The following is a 17,139-nucleotide window of genomic DNA, read 5'->3' as shown; positions in this document are numbered from 1 at the left end:
GTGTGGCTGCTGTCTTTTGGGATGGAAGTGGCCCAATATTTCAAGATTATTATTTTTTTAATGAAATAGGAAATCCCAAAGGCTGCCTTCCACTTTCTCAGCACAGAAGCCAGGATTATCAGGCAGATGTATGAGATGCCCAGATTACTGTTATTGGAGACGTATAATTACTTAAGCCCTGACTGAGTAGCAACTGGAGCCACAAGCTGGAGACCTGGTAACTGGCCTCACTGGACAGGAAACCTCTCTGTGCAGAAACGAATGAGGAAGGAGAGCTCCACGGTCAAGGGCTGGTGTCGGCAGGTAAACAGAAACCAAGCTGGAGAGGTAATGGAGAATCTGGGAAGCTTGATAACAAACACAACTAACACTCAGACGTGGATAAGAGCTGACGGGTCGAGGCGGAAGGACCAAGCTCCTGAGCTCTGTAAATGATATTTTCCACACCTCTGAAGGTAAGCAAGTAGGAACAGTTGAAATATGAGTAGAGAAAACAATGGTTAGGCAAACTAATCAGCACCTTTGGATGACCCAGGCAAATGACTCTAGATATTGGTGTTGCCACCGTAAAATCTACATATTTATGCTTTCAAACTGGTATGTGGTGGGTACAGCGTTAGGTATGGTGACGAATACCAAGAGAAAAGAACCATACTCTCGAGGAGCAGGGAGGAAGACGGATGTGAAGCCAAGAGTTTCTGGGGAACAAAGGAGGATGAAGTGTTTTTGAGGGCATCAGGGAGATTTCAACAAGGAGTGGCAGCTGTGCTGAGCCCGGAAGGCCGGGACAGGCATTCCTGAGAGCTGTGAGAGTGGGACTCCTCGTGGTCACCCAACTTACACTCTGGGCCAGGCTCTAGTCACAGTCCTTCCTATGTATTAATGCACTTAACCCTCCCCTGTGAAGTGGGTACAAGAGTGCTACCTTCATCTTATGGCTGGGGAAGAAGCTGAGGGACTTGCCACACATCATCCAACTGAGAGACAGTGGCCAGGTTTTGAGCTCCCAGGTCTTGTTCCCGAGCTGCCCGCTGCCTGCTGCCCTGCTGGGGGAGCCGGAGTACAGGTGGGGGGGCCTGGGCCGGGGCCGAAACGAGCTTGCAGGCTGGTGCCCAACTGGGGCAGGGCGTCTGCTGCAGGAGAAGGGTGGGTTTCATTCTGCAGGCAGTGTGGGGATACTGAGGGCTCATAGTGAAAGCAAAGAAACCAAATCCCGATTAGACGTTTGGAACCTAAGTTTGGAGGAACACTATTTTAGGAAGGCGGGAAGTGAAGACGGAAAGTTCAGGGGCAGTAGTGGGTAAGGAGGATCCTCTCGAGGGAGAGCTGCAGCAAGCCTTGACCAAAGCAGCGGCAGTGAGGACAGAAGGGTCGGTTCTGTAGCTTCTAACTTGCTGACCCGGCAAACTGGTGCCAGTGAGGAGAAGGCGAGAGGAAATGCAACCGGGAAGGGTTGGTTCATTTGAGAGTAGGACAAAAGAGGAGTACTATTTAGAGTTATTTTGCAAAGAGGACTAGACTCTCAAATATTTGGAAAATTACTGAGTTTGGTGGCATCTAAGCTTACTTGATTGAACAAGATAATTGTGCCAGCCAGGTCATACTGTTTCTGTTTTCTTCATACTATGGTGCTTTCACATTTGACATATTAAAAACCTTCCTACCCCTTTGAGGGCTAGACGATTCTTTTTCAAAAAATCTAATTTGGTTGTGCTGGGTCTCGGCAGCCGGCAGGATCTAGTTCCCTGATCGGGGATCAAACCTGGGGCCCTGCACTGGGAGGACAGAGTCTTAACCACTGGATCATCAGGGGAGCCCTGGGGCTTGATAATTCTTACAGATAGCAAAGGACTCAGCTGGGAGCACACTCTTGAAATACAAATAAACCGACCCAGAGCCACACCTCCTCTACCTGGCCTGAACACCCTCAGGGCGATATTACTTTGCTTTAATTACCCTGGGTACTCCGCAAATAGGACCACCCCTATAGCCTGCAGCTGATATTATTGAACTAGCCAGTTGTAGACTGTGGACCCTTCCCCGCCTTGCCTTTCCGGCAGAAATTAAAGGTTGCCCAGGTTCTCCGCTCACTCCTGCCCCTTCAGCCTCCTGACCAGCACTGGTGCTTCCCCATATGGCCCTGCATGGGGTTGCCATGCCTCCTGTTTTTAGGACCTGTGAGTACATTAAACTTGTTTTCACAAGCCTCTCCTTGTTCTTGTCTTCTCTTGAGGCCACGCTTGACTGCTCATCACCTGAAAAAGCACAAAACACAGGCAAAATCACCAACTCTGTCACCAAAAGAAGCTTTCCACAGACTGTGCTGCTACCCTTGAGGGGAGAGATGGAAGAATACGGTTACCTCATTGCAAATCCATCTCTCCTCATGGAAGACAGTTCTGGGCAGAGATAGGATGTAATCCCCATATACTGAAAGCAGTTTATTAGACTATCAACTTTAATCTGGATAAAATAATTAAGCTCCAAAGGGCTTGAAACCTAAAGAAGGAGGTTGAGATGACCTGATCCGTTGTCTATAAATGTGTGGGGAGGAGGCCTAGGAACCACCAAAGACCAAGCAAGGCCCTCTGTGAGCGAGGCAGTGGGGGGCATGTAGGGGAGTGGGTCAGTACTCTGATAGAACAGGGTTTCTCAGCCTTAGCACTGCTGTCATTCTTGAACCAGATCGTTCCTTGTGGGGCCGTCCTTTGCTCTGTAGAATCTGAGCAGCAGCCCTGGCCCCTACCTACCAGAGGCCAGAAGCAGCCCCATCCCCAGCCCAGATTTGGGAGGAGCAGAAATCTCCAGACATTTCCAGATGTGCTGAGGGGAGGGAGCAGAATCCTCCCTGTTTGCAAACCCCAGAAAGACACTTAGATTAGATTCCAATTTTTGCTACTTATTAGCTGTGTGGCCTCAGCATGTTAGTCAACCTCTCAAACTTCAATACCCTCATTCCTAAAAAGAAAGCAGTGAGCATATGTGATTTTGTCTGCTAAGAACCCCCTCAGTCCAGTTCAGTTCAGTCTCTCAGTCGTGTCCCACTCTTTGCAACCCCATGGACTGCAGCACACCAGGCCTCCCTGTCCATCACCAACTCCCGGAGCTTACTCAAACTCATGTCCATTGAATCGGTGATGCCATCCAACCATCTCATCCTCCGTCGTCCTCTTCTCCTCCCACTTTCAATCTTTCCCAGCCTCAGGGTCTTTTCCAATGAGTCAGTTCTTTGCATCAGGTGGCCAAAGTATTGGAGTTTCAGCTTCAACATCAGTCTTTCCAATGGATATTCAAGACAGATTTCCTTTAGGATGGACTAGCTGTCCAAGGGACTCTCAAGAATCTTCTCCAACACCACAGTTCAAAAGCATCAATTCTTTGGTGCTCAGCTTTCTTTATAGTCCAACTTTCACACCTATACGTGACTACTGGAAAAACCATAGCTTTGACTAGATGGACCTTTGTCGGCAAAGTAATGTCTCTGCTTTTTAATATGCTGTCTAGGTTGGCAATACCCACTCCAGTGTTCTTGCCTGGAGAATCCCAGGGATGGCGGAGCCTGGTGGGCTGCCGTCTATGGGGTCGCACAGAGTCAGACATGACTGAAGTAACTTAGCAGCAGCAGCAGCAGCAGCAGGTTGGCAATAGCTTCCCTTCCAAGGAGCAAGCATCTTTTAATTTCATGGCTGCAGTCACCATCTATAGTGATTTTGGAGCCCCCCAAAATAAGATCTCTCACTGTTTCCCCATCTATTTGCCATGAAGTGATGGGACCAGATGCCATGATCTTCGTTTTCTGAATGTTGAGTTTTAAGCCAGCTTTTTCACCCTCCTCTTTCACTTTCATCAAGAGGTTCTTTAGTTCTTCTTCGCTTTCTGCCATAATGCTGGTGTCTTCTGCATATCTGAGGTTATTGATACTTCTCCCGGCAATCTTGCTTCCAGCTTGTGCTTCATCCAGTCCAGAACCCCCTACTCTTGGGACTTCCTCTTCCTTCCACTCCACCATTTGGTCCCAGTTGGGGTGGTCACATTCTTATCAACTACAGGACACCACAGCCCACTCCCAGAATGGGCAGCTGATCTAAGCTGGGCCCATTTGAGCCTGTCTACAAAACCAAGAGAGTTAGTCCATCTCTGGTGGAGGAAAGCCAAAGATATGAAACTCCTAAATGACTGGAAGCCTCACAGTGCATGGAAGAGGCCAATTTGCAGGGAGAGAATCCAGAGACAATGAGAGGGCAAAGTGAGGCCAACCCAGACTCCCCATATTCGCCTCAGCCAGTGTGGCTTTGGCTTATGACACCCCAAGAATTTTCATCAATAAAAAGCTATCGGTGTCTATCTATCTCCTAGTGTTGTCTTGAAGATGGTCTGTGATGATGCAAAGTACTTAGCACAGAGCCTGACCTGGTCTGTGCTCTACATAGAGTCATTGCCATGGCTAAGATCATTGGTATCATTCTTCTTGTGAGCTTGTCATTCCAGAAACGGAACAGCCTGTAGTTTCAACTGTGCTATTCTATGCCTGTGTACCTTACACCCACCATACCTCTCCCACTCCCCACCTCCCTCATATTCTCCTATTCTGCCTATAAAACCTTCCTGAGGCCACTCTCTAAAGCCCTTCAGTAAGAGACAGTCACTTCCCTCTTCACACTCCGTTCGTCTCTCTCAATTGTACACGGATGTACGTATCTAGCTAAGTGACTGTCTTCCCAGCTGACTGCAGGGAACCCCGTGTTTCTATTTCTCTTCTTAGCTTGAATCCTTGGCATCCGGGACAGCGCTGGGTCCCAGAGTGCTCTCCTTCACCCATCAGCATTCTGTGCCTTGAGAAGAGGACCTGCGGAAACAGAAAGGCGGGCCTGCTGAAAGCTCCTCAGTCCTCATGTTCCCTGCCTGATGAAGAAAGCACTAGCAGATGGGAAACAGTGTGCTTGCAGCCTAGTAAAATTAGTGTCCAAAAAGCCAGGAAGGTTACCTCCAGCTCTGAGCAAAGACCAGCAGCTTAGAAGCCTGTGAGACATAATGAGCTGGAATAAAGTGAGCCTAGAATGTGTCTGTCTGTGTGTGAGAAGACCTAACGCCACCTCCAGCCAAGCAAGGCCCTTTTCCTGCCTTTTGCTCCCAGGCTCTGAGCCCAGATGGATGTGTCCACATCCTCACAGTTATGCAATGGGAAGGAAGTCTCAGCAAGATCGTGTGCACCCAGCTGGCACTGCCTGGTGTCATTAAGGCCATGCAACTCACTTGCCTAGCTCTAACTCCATGGTCAGCAAGGACGCTCCCATGGAGTGTCCCTACAGAGCAGGAAACACACTATCCAGCTGATACAAATTTTTAAGTATTGTTAGAAGAAAGCTGTGCCAAGTCGATCTGTCCACACATGGCTTGGGCCACATGTTTGAGTAAAACCAGCTACCTTGGCCTCTAGTAAGTGAATCGATTACCAATGTCCCAACAAAGACACCCGCTTAAAGGCATCGGTTTGGCCACTTGTTATGAGATGGCCCATGTGAAACTCCGCCCAGTGCAAAATCTGGATATAGAAAATGGTGGTGAGGTCTGTGGATCACATTTTGTCTTGGAGCGAAGATGTAATGAACAGAGGGAACCTGCATTCCTGTGTGATGAGTTGCCCTTGTTCCTAATACAGCCCTTGTTCCTAATACATGCCCTTGAGCCTAACACGCAGCTTGGAAATTATATTTTAGAGTGTGGTTAATGGTCAATTTTGCTGAGGCTGACCGAGCCTGGATTCTAGAAAACTGAAGGCTAGATTCTGAGTCATGGCAAGTCCTTGCCTCTGTAGCTCAAACACCTCTAACTTCAGTTATACTGACTAGATTTGAAATAATTTTCATGTGCTAATTAACACCCTATATAGGGATTTCCCTATAGCTCAGATGGTAAGGAATCTGCCTGCAATGCAGGAGACCCGGCTTCAGTCCCTGGGCCAGGAAGATCCCCTAGAGAAGGAAATGACAATCCCCTCCAGTATTCTTGCTTGGAGAATTCCATAGACGAGGAGCCTGGTGGGCTACAGTCTATGGGGTCCCAAAGAGTAGGATATGACTTAAGTGACTAATACACAATTAACACCCAGATTTCTATTCCTCACCCTTTAGTGAGATACAGGAAATGGACATCTTTTCCCTACTCTGGGTGAAAGGCTATTAAGGATCTGCTTTATTGGATTCTTTCATTGAACTTCAAACTCATACGTCCTTTGGAGTCTGGAAGCAATAGAAGGTGGCTACCCTGGGTTTCTCGCTTTCGCGAGAAAAGTGTGAAAAAAGAAAAGGACACATGTGTTTGGATTAAAAGGAGCATCTCACGTCACGGGCCAAATAAGCAGATGTGTAGATCCACAAGTGGAACACCCCTGCAAAGGAACAGAAAAACAGAAAATGCAAAAATGCCCCAGTTAACAAGTTCTCAGATTTGTTTCAGTCAGTCAGTCAGTTCAGTCGCTCAGTCATGTCTGATTCTTTGCGACCTCATGGACTACAGCCTGTCCATCATCAACTTCCAGAGTTTACTCAAACTCATGTCCATCGAGTTGGTGATGCCATCCAACCATCACATCATCTGTCGTCCCCTTCTCCTCCCGCCTTCAATCTTTCCCAGCATCAGGGTCTTTTCAAATGAGTCAGCTCTTCGCATCAGGTGGCCAAAATATTGGAGTTTCAGCTTCAGCATCAGTTCTTCCAAAGAATATTCAGGACTGATTTCCTTTAGGATGGACTGATTGGATCTCCTTGCAGTCCAAGGGACTCTCAAGAATCTTCTTCAACACCACAGTTCAAAAGCATCAATTCTTCCCTGTTCAGCTTTCTTTATTATAGTCCAACTCTCACATCCATGCATGACTACTGGAAAAACCATAGCTTTGACTAGACGGACATTGGTTGGCAAAGTAATGTCTCTGCTTTTTAATATGCTGTCTAGGTTGGTCATAGCTTTTCTTCCAAGGAGAAGCATCTTTTAATTTCATGGCTGCAGTCAACATCTGCAGTGATTTTGGAGTCCCAAAAAATAAAGTCTCTCACTGTTTCCATTGTTTCCCCACCTATTTGCCATGAAGTGATGGGACCGGATGCCTTGATCTTAGTTTTCTGAATGTTGAGTTTTAAGGCAACTTTTTCACTCTCCTCTTTCACTTTCATCAAGAGGCTCTTTAGTTCTTTGCTTTCTGTGATAAGGGTGGTGTCATCGGCATATCTGAGGTTATAGATATTTCTCCCAGGAATCTTGTGCTTCATCAAGCCTGGCATTTCTCATGATGTCCTCTGCATATAAGTTAAATAAGCAGGGTGACAATATACAGCGCTTCCAAGCACCTTCACATGCGTTCTCATTTAATCCTCCTAGTGATTCTGTGAGCTTTAGTTTTTATTTCACACAAAGAAAATGGAGATCAGAGAGGCTATCCAAGGTCACAGGACAGAAGAAGAATTTGAACCAGAGGGAAGCCCAGTGAGTTTACTGGATGGATGACTGTCATTCTTTTACTGCATGGAGGTTAAGAGCACATGTTTTGAAGTCAAGCAGAGCTGTTTTCAACTCACAGGTTTTCCATGTCCCAACTAGGCATAGGACCAAGGCAAGTCACTACCTTCTCTAAGCTTCACTGTTCTCATCTGCAAAATAGAGGTGACAGTGCTCCACACCCTATGCTGATGTTACAAGCAAAAAATGAGATAATATATTAAAAGTGTCTAATGCCGTGCCAGAACACAGTTAAGCACACAATAAATGTGACTTTTCCTCCTTCATGTTGTTCTAATTACTACTTTAGTAGGAGATACCAAGGTATGTCTCACCCCAAACTCTGTACTTATTCTACTGTAACACACTATATTTTTTTCTCTCCTTTTCAACATACTATAGATCTGTTCTTCCCTTCTCGTCAACACAATTTTTCTTCGCTTTCCTCTGGATTGCAGTAAACCACACCTACCTGGCTTACCACATCTACTGCTTTTTGTTTGTTTGTTTTAGAAATTAATATTAAGGAATTAAAGATAGTTTAAACGAAATCCCATGTATTTGGAAATTAAACATCCACTTATCAATGATGGGTGTATCTAAGATGGCTTACCACCTCTTACAGGTATCTGTCTGTCCTAGTCCTTATCATTTCATTTAGTAAACACCCCCAGAACCCAGATCTAGGGTAGGAAGCCCAGCCCTGGTCCTTCACATGAGTCATCCTTTGGACAAGAACTTAGCCTGCTAAACATGTGTTTGCTTTTGGTTTGCATCTTCCTGAACCAAGTGAATGGATTTGAGGGTCTCTAGTAGTTAAGCTTCTGTTAGGTCCAGACCATTTCTGTCCTTTATCGAGCCCATCTTTGTATGAAATGTTCCCTTGGTATCTCTAATTTTCTTGAAGAGATCTCTAGTCTTTCCCATTCTGTTCTTTTCCTCTATTTCTCTGCACTGATCGCTGAAGAAAGCTTTCTTATCTCTCTGTGCTATTCTTTGGAACTCTGCATTCAGATGCTTATATCTTTCCTTTTCTCCTTTGCTTTTCGCCTCTCTTCTTTTCACAGCTATTTGTAAGGCCTCCCCAGACAGTCATTTTGCTTTTTTGCATTTCTTTTCCATGGGGATGGTCTTGATCCCTGTCTCCTGTACAGTGTCACGAACCTCATTCCATAGTTCATCAGGCACTCTATCTATCAGATCTAGGCCCTTAAATCTATTTCTCACTTCCACTGTATAATCATAAGGGATTTGATTGAGGTCATACCTGAATGGTCTAGCGGTTTTCCCTACTTTCTTCAATTTGAGTCTGAATTTGGTAATAAGGAGTTCATGATCTGAGCCACAGTCAGCTCCTGGTCTTGTTTGTGTTAACTGTATAGAGCTTCTCCATCTTTGGCTGCAAAGAATAGAATCAATCTGATTTTGGTGTTGACCATCTGGTGATGTCCATGTGTAGAGTCTTCTCTTGTGTTGTTGGAAGAGGGTGTTTGCTATGACCAGTGCATTTTCTTGGCAAAACTCTATTAGTCTTTGCCCTGCTTCATTCCGCATTCCAAGGCCAAATTTGCCTGTTACTCCAGGTGTTTCTTAACTTCCTACTTTTGCATTCCAGTCCCCTATAATGAAAAGGACATCTTTTTTGGGTGTTAGTTCTAAAAGGTCTTGTAGGTCTTCATAGAACCATTCAACTTCAGCTTCTTCAACATTACTCGTTGGGGCATAGACTTGGATTACTGTGATATTGAATAGTTTGCCTTGGAAATGAACAGAGATCATTCTGTCATTTTTGAGATTGCATCCAAGTACTGCATTTTGGACTCTTCTGTTGACCATGATGGCTACTCCATTTCTTCTGAGGGATTCCTGCACGCAGTAGTAGATATAATGGTCATCTGAGTTAAATTCACCCATTCCAGTCCATTTTAGTTCTCTGATTCCTAGAATGTCAATGTTCACTCTTGCCATCTCGTTTGACCACTTCCAATTTGCCTTGATTCATGGACCTAACTTTCTAGGTTCCTATACAATATTGCTGTTTACAGCATCGGACCTTGCTTCTATCACCAGTCACATCCACAGCTGGGTATTGTTTTTGCTTTGGCTCCATCCCTTCATTCTTTCTGGAGTTATTTCTCCACTGATCTCCAGTAGCGTGTTGGGCACCTAGTGACCTGGGGAGTTCCTCTTTCAGTATCCTGTCATTTTGCCTTTTCATACTGTTCATCAAGTTCTCAAGGCAAGAATACTGAAGTGGTTTGCCATTCCCTTCTCCAGTGGACCATTCTGTCAGACCTCTCCACCATGACCCGCCCGTCTTGGGTTGCCCCACGGGCATGGCTTAGTTTCATTGAGTTAGACAAGGCTGTGGTCCTAGTGTGATTAGATTGACTAGTTTTCTGTGAGTATAGTTTCAGTGTGTCTGCCCTCTGATACCCTCTTGCAACACCTACCATCTTATTTGGGTTTGGGGTATCTCTTCACGGCTGCTCCAGCAAAGCATAGCCACTGCTCCTTACCTTGGACGAGGGGTATCTCCTCACCGCCGCCCTTCCTGACCTTCAACGTGGGATGGCTCCTCTAGGCCCTCCTGCTCCCGTGCAGCCACCGCTCCCTCAATCTTTCCCAGCATCAGGGTCTCCTCCGATGTCGTCTCTCTGTATTGGGTGGCCAAAGTATTGGAGGGTCAGTGTCAGTCTTTCCAATGAATATTCAGGGTTGATTTCCTCTAGGATTGACTGGTTTCATGTCTGTTTTTGGCAAGAGTCAAAATGTGAGGAAATGAAAGAATTTCAGTGGCTCCCCACCCTCCAGGCCACCCCAGCTCCTGGCCTCCAAATCCATGCAAAGATGGGCTCGATAAAGGATAGAAATGGTATGGACCTAACAGAAGCAGAAGATATTAAGAAGAGGTGGCAAGAATACACAGAAGAACTGTACAAAAAAGATCTTCATGATCCAGATCACTCATCTAGAGCCAGACATCCTGGAATGTGAAGTCAAGTGGGCCTTAGAAAGCATCACAACAAACAAAGCTAGTGGAGGTGATGGAATTCCAGTTGAGCTCTTTCAAATCCTGAAAGATGATGCTGTGAAACTGCTGCACTCAATATGCCAGCAAATTTGGAAAACTCAGCAGTGGCCACAGGACTGGAAAAGGTCAGTTTTCATTCCAAACCCAAAGAAAGGCAATGCCAAAGAATGCTCAAACTACCACACAATTGTACTCATCTCACATGCTAGTAAAGTAATGCTCAAAATTCTCCAAGCCAGGCTTTAGCAATACGTGAACCGTGAACTTCCAGATGTTCAAGCTGGTTTTAGAAAAAGCAGAGGAACCAGAGATTAAGTTGCCAACATCCACTGGATCATGGAAAAAGCAAAAGAGTTCCAAAAAACATCTATTTCTGCTTTATTGACTAGGCCAAAGCCTTTGACTGTGTGGATCACAATAAACTGTGGAAAACTCTGAAAGAGATGGGAATACCAGACCACTTGACCTGCCTCTTGAGAAATCTGTATGCAGATCAGGAAGCAACAGTTAGAATTGGACATGGAACAACAGACTGGTTCCAAATAGGAAAAGGAGTACGTCAAGGCTGTATATTGTCACCCTGCTTATTTAACTTATATGCAGAGTACATCATGAGAAACGCTGGGCTGGAAGAAACACAAGCTGGAATCAAGACTGCCAGGAGAAATATCAATAACCTCAGATATGCAGATGATACCACCCTTATGGCAGAAGGTGAAGAGGAACTAAAAAGCCTCTTGATGAAAATGAAAGAAGAGAGTGAAAAAGTTGACTTAAAGCTCAACATTCAGAAAACGAAGATCATGGCATCTGGTCCCATCACTTCATGGGAAATAGATGGGGAAACAGTGGAAACAGTGTCAGACTTTATTTTCTGGGGCTCCAAAATCACTGCAGGTGGTGACTGCAGCCATGAAATCAACAGACACTTACTCCCCTCCTTGGAAGAAAAGTTATGACCAACCTAGATAGCATATTCGAAAGCAGAGACATTACTTTGCCAACAAAGGTCCATCTAGTCAAGCTATGGTTTTTCCAGTAGTCATATATGGATGTGAGAGTTGGACTGTGAAGAAGGCTGAGCACCGAAGAATTGATGCGTTTGAACTGTGGTGTTGAAGAAGATTCTTGAGAGTCCCTTGGACTGCAAGGAGATCCAACCAATCCATTCTAAAGGAGATCAGTCCTGGGATTTCTTTGGAAGGAATGATGCTCAAGCTGAAACTCCAGTACTTTGGCCACCTCATGCGAAGAGCTGACTCATTGGAAAAGACTCTGATGCTGGGAGGGATTGGGGGCAGGAGGAGAAGGGGACGACAGAAGATGAGATGGCTGGATGGCATCACAGACTCGATGGACGTGAGTCTGAGTGAACTCCGAGAGTTGGTGATGGACAGGGAGGCCTGGCATGCTGCGATTCATGGGGTCGCAAAGAGTCAGACACGACTGAGCGACTGAACTGAACTGAACTGAGTAGTTAAGCTAATTAAATATAACTTTCCCGTCTTTGGTGTTTTAGCAGGGATAGAGGTTTCAGGAAGGAGAGAGGGAAAGCTGGGTGAGGCATATCCAGCTGAACTCTCATGTGATGTCTTTTACTTCTGAATTAATTCCCTGGATAAAGTGCCCTTTCTGGCAACCAGATAAACAGGTTCATCTAGAGGTTTGGCTCGCTGGCACATAAAGCCTTTTATAACCTCAGTGGCTGCTTCTCAGCACCCTAGGCTCCCAGCCACTGGTAGGGTACAGTGGCAGGCATTGTGTGCTCAAAAGCTTTCACACCCACTGGGAACGTGAAACACAGATGATGCTTACTCTGCAAAGACCTTTCTGCAGACCTGCAGGACAGTGCCAAGGCGGCAGTATCAAATCTGCCCCCACTAGGCTGCAAGAAAAACTTCCTCAGTCTCACCCAAGTTCTGAAATGACAGGCCAGGTGCAAACCACTGGCTGGACGGAAGGCTGATTCCCACACCATCAGGGCAGAGCAGGGCTATGCTGACAGCTTTTAAGAGGTTGTCTGAGAAACCTTTCTTCCAAGGTCATTTCTATTTTTAGGACAGTTCCATATTCCAGGAGCCTCTCCTATCCTTCCCTATTTGAAGAGACAACTAAAGAGTTTCCACTGACCTGTTAAATGTTCTCCTTACAGAATTTATTTGTTTGGATGTATGCAACAGAGGTTTAGCTTTGACCTTTTTATCCCCCAAGCACAGGCAGGTTAGGACAGGAGGGCTGAAAATATTCACATTTGTAACAAAAAGCATTCAATAGACTTGATTATTTACTCTTAGACATAAAAAGCAAATTAGCCATGCCTCTGCCTCTAGGCTCTTATTTACCTTAACATGGACAGCTTTGTAGAAGGTCTTGTAACAAACCAAATGAGCCATCCAAAGTGAGCCATCCATTTTAGCCTTGACCTTGGATGAACTTTGTTCTGCTGCTTGATACGAATCAGAGCCCAGGAAACTTAGAAATAGCATTATTCTGTTCTTGGAAATAAAGCATCTATTTTCCCCTGAGGATCAAAGGTTTTGATCACTCACAAATATACAGTCAAATAATTTTCAATAAATCTACCAAAGCCACTCAAGGGGGAAGTAAAAGTCTTTCCAATAGTTGCTGCTAGAACAATCAAATATTCCCATGAGAAAAAAACAAACAAACAAACAAACAACAAAAAAAAACAGAGCCTCAACCTCTATCTCAGTGCTATCCACAAAATTTAATTTGAGATGGGTCACTGACTTAAAAGGAAAAGCTTAAACTATAAAAGGTTTAGAAGAAAATATCTCCAAAACTCAGGATTCTTAGTTCACCAAAAGTAATAGCCATGAAAAAATTTTTAATAAGTTGAACTTCATTAAAGTTCCGTGAGCCCATGAATTTTTGCTCATGGAAAGGCAATGCTAAGAAAATTAATAGGAAAGCCACAGAGTGGACAGAAACACATGTATCTGCCAAAGGACCTGTTATCCAAAGTATATAAAGAACTCCTAATATTCAATCATAACAAAGACAAACAACCCAATTTTAAAATTGGGCAAGGGATTTGGGCAGTTTGAACAGAAAAATATACAAATGATTGATATGCACATAAAAAGTGCTTAATATTGTCATCATGAAAATTCAAATTAAAAGCACAATGAGACATTCATTCACTTTAATGGCTAAATATTTTAAAATTGACAGAGGTAAATGTCAGTAAGAATTCAGAGCAGTCAGGATTCTCAACTGCTGCTGGAAATGCAGAATAAGTCACCTACTTCAGGAAGTTGTTTGGCAGTTTCTCATAAAGTAAAACATGTACCCTTCCAATGAAACAAATTGCACTCCTATTTGTTTATCCAAAAGAAATTAAAACACATTCACAAGTTGTCAATTTCCTTTCTCCATATCTTGACCAAAGTCATTCCTTTCTAGAATTCCTTTTTTCCCACCCATATCCCTGATTTCCACATGTACAAATACTATGCATTATTTATTTATTTATTTATTTTTGATGTGGACCATTTTTAAAGTTGGGCTTTCCGGTGGCTCAGATGGTAAAGATCCCTAAGTTGGAAAGGTCCTCTGGAGGAGAGCATGGCAGCCCACTCCAGTATTCTTGCCTGGAGAATCCCATGGACAGAGGAGCCTGGTGGGCTACAGTCCATGGGGTCGCAGAGAATTGGACACAACTGAGCAACAAAGCACAGCACAGCATGTTTTTAAAGTCTTTACTGAATTTTTTACAATATTGCTTCTGTTTCCAGTTTTGTTTTTTTCTGCCACAAGGCATGTGAAATCTTAGCTCGCTGATTAGGGACTACACCCACACCTCCTTGATCACCAGGGAAGTCCCCAAATACTATGCATTCTTAATGTCTTGTTTTGAGAAAGCTTGCTGCAAGTTCCCTTCCCTTATCTTTGTTCTCCAGACCTCTCTTGTACTCTTTCTGTGTTTCTCACGTGCGTGTGTGCTAAGTTGCTTCAGTTGTGTCTGACTTTTTCTGACCCTATGAACCATAAACCATCAGGCTCCTCTATCCATGGGATTCTCCAGGCAAGAATACTAGAGTGGGTTATTATGCCCTCCTCAAGGAGATTTTCCCCACCCAGGAATCAAAGCCGCCTCTCTTATGTCTCCTGCATTGGTAGTTGGATTCTTTACCAGTAGCGCCACCCGGGAAGCCTGTGTCTCTCACACACCATCACTTTTCACATTGGTTACATATGGCATATCACCAGCCAGTCTCTAAGCTCCCACCTGACCTGATCCCTCTGGTCTGATATCTTCGCCTGGCACCCAGAGCTTTACACAAGTTGTTTTGAACTAGTACTGAATGAATGACTGAGTGGACATATAATCATCCAATGACACACTGGACTTACGGTCAGAAGATCTTGATATAATGATGTTTGATAAGTTCTCTAATCTTCTTTGCCTTGATTTAAGATAAAATAACGGTGGTAGACTCTTACTTTGGGGACCTCCTAATGAACTAGCCACCCAACTTCCACCCGCCTATATAGTCCCTCCTTACACTGACTTGAGATTTGACTACAAGTCTGACTTTGACCACTGGAACATTAGCAAGTAAACTCTTAACAAGTGCCGCAGACTGAGGCTTATCTTAGATGGCTGGCTCTTGGCAGCCCTGAGCTGTCATGTAAGAAGGCAGACTACACGGCTGGAGAGACCACACAAAGGCCACGTGCCAGCAGACAAGCCTTAACACCTCATGTAGAGGAAGAGAAGGCTGGCCATTGCAGTGCCCCAGCCGAGTCTAGGCCAGATTGCAGGATGAGGAGAAGAAACAAAACAGCTGTCCTTTGAAGCCAGTAGATTTTTGAGGGATTGTTTGGAGATGTCATCTCTATCTACCCATTTTTGCTCCTTTAAAACTATACAGTAATGTGCATATATGCCAGGCTCTAAACTAAACTTTTTTGAGGGTTAGAACTATGTCTTATTCATCTTTTCCTCCTCAGTTCCAGTATAGGTCCCTGGCATACAGCTGGTGCTCGATACATATATGTGACATTAGCTTAAAGCCTGATGTTTTCGGAATTTGTTTGAAGTCTGAAACACTCTAGCACTGTCTCACCTAACTTTCCTCATAATTTTCAAATGAGGAAAAATGTAGAGGTCACTTGATCATATGTCCAATGAGGAAGAATCTGTGGCTTAGAGAGGGAAAGGCTCTCACCAGAAGCCACCCTGCCAAGGGCCCCCTCCACCTGGTCTCCTGTCTTCCAAATGCCATCGGGGGCTCCAGGGAAGAGCCACCAAGAATTTCCACCCCCCAGAGGGGGTCTTTAAAAAAACAAAACCAAAACCTTTTTATTTGGTGTTGGGGAATAGCTGATTAACAATGTTGTGATAGTTTCAGGTGACTTGTGAAGGGACTCAGCCATACACTTAGGTATGTATATCCATTCTCCAGCAAACTCCCCTCCTGTCCAGGCTGCCACATAACATTGAGCAGAGTTCCCTGTGCTGTACAGGAGGTCCTTGTTGGTTATCCATTTTAAATACAGCAATCACTGCCCACTCTTAGCCAGAGGTAGTGTTTACAAAGGCCTTTCTGTCTTATTGCAAGATTGTATTAATTTGTGCCCATTCACTCTTGCAGACCTTTCCGGAGATGACAGTACCCTAATCTTAGCGAGGAAATATGGGAAGGGAGAGTGAGGAAGACCCAGATGTCTGTGTGTTGAAGGGGAGGGGCTCCCCAGGCCTGGATGCCAGCGCTACCAGCCAGGCCATACCTGGCTTCATGCAGTGCTCAGCGATCACCACTGGCAGCAAACTGGCCGAGCACGAACCTGCAGCTGCTGTGGTAGCCTTGAACAGTTATATTACTTTGGGGAAAATTTTACAAAATCATTTTAAATACCATGCAGACTTTGTAACCCAGGCACAGTTATCTGCGTTCTTTTAGAGCAAATGTTCCTGAAATACTATTTAGTATGTGTATCTCTCCTGCCCTCACTCAACTTTAGGCCAGAGTGTATCCCTATTAACATTGCCTTGAAAGCTCTGAAACAGTTCGCAGCGCTCCTCTGTGGTCCCCTCTCTGGTTTTTATTATGTCTCATTTGAACTTCTAGCAAGTCTTTATTTTTCTGAGGTTGTGGGAGCGGGGCAAGAGAAAGGGCGCTAAACTTGGCTGGGGCCGAGGGGAATATTTAGAAGAGTATCCTCGATTGGAAGCAGTCATTGCCCAACTTGGTTGCTCCCTAATCATTCTGGGAGTGATTTTTCAAATGCCCTAAATTATCCCCAGGTGGAAAACTAAAGAGAGAAATTTCTCATTCATCTTGTTACTGTGAAAAAGTTCGGTCCTCAGCGCAGGCCCACGGCCCCGCGGGGACCTGGCGTCCTGACGCCCTTCGCCTCCCGCCGGCACCACAAGGCTCCAGAAAGTCGGCGCGCGCGGCAACGCTACACTCGCGGTGGGGCGGAGCCTCGGCGGAGGCGGAGCCAGGTGGGGCGGGGCCTCAGCGGGCGGAGCCTCGGCCCCGCCCCCGAACGCCACTGGGCGCGCGGGGCGGGCGCTGACGTCACTCCCGGCCGGTCGCGGCACATGGGCGGCCGGCTGCGATGGGCCGGGCGCTGCGGGG

This window comes from Oryx dammah, unplaced genomic scaffold (assembly GCF_014754425.2).
Source record: "Oryx dammah isolate SB20612 unplaced genomic scaffold, SCBI_Odam_1.1 HiC_scaffold_8, whole genome shotgun sequence".
NCBI lineage: Eukaryota > Metazoa > Chordata > Mammalia > Artiodactyla > Bovidae > Oryx > Oryx dammah.
Note: the sequence above shows the minus strand (reverse complement) of the source record.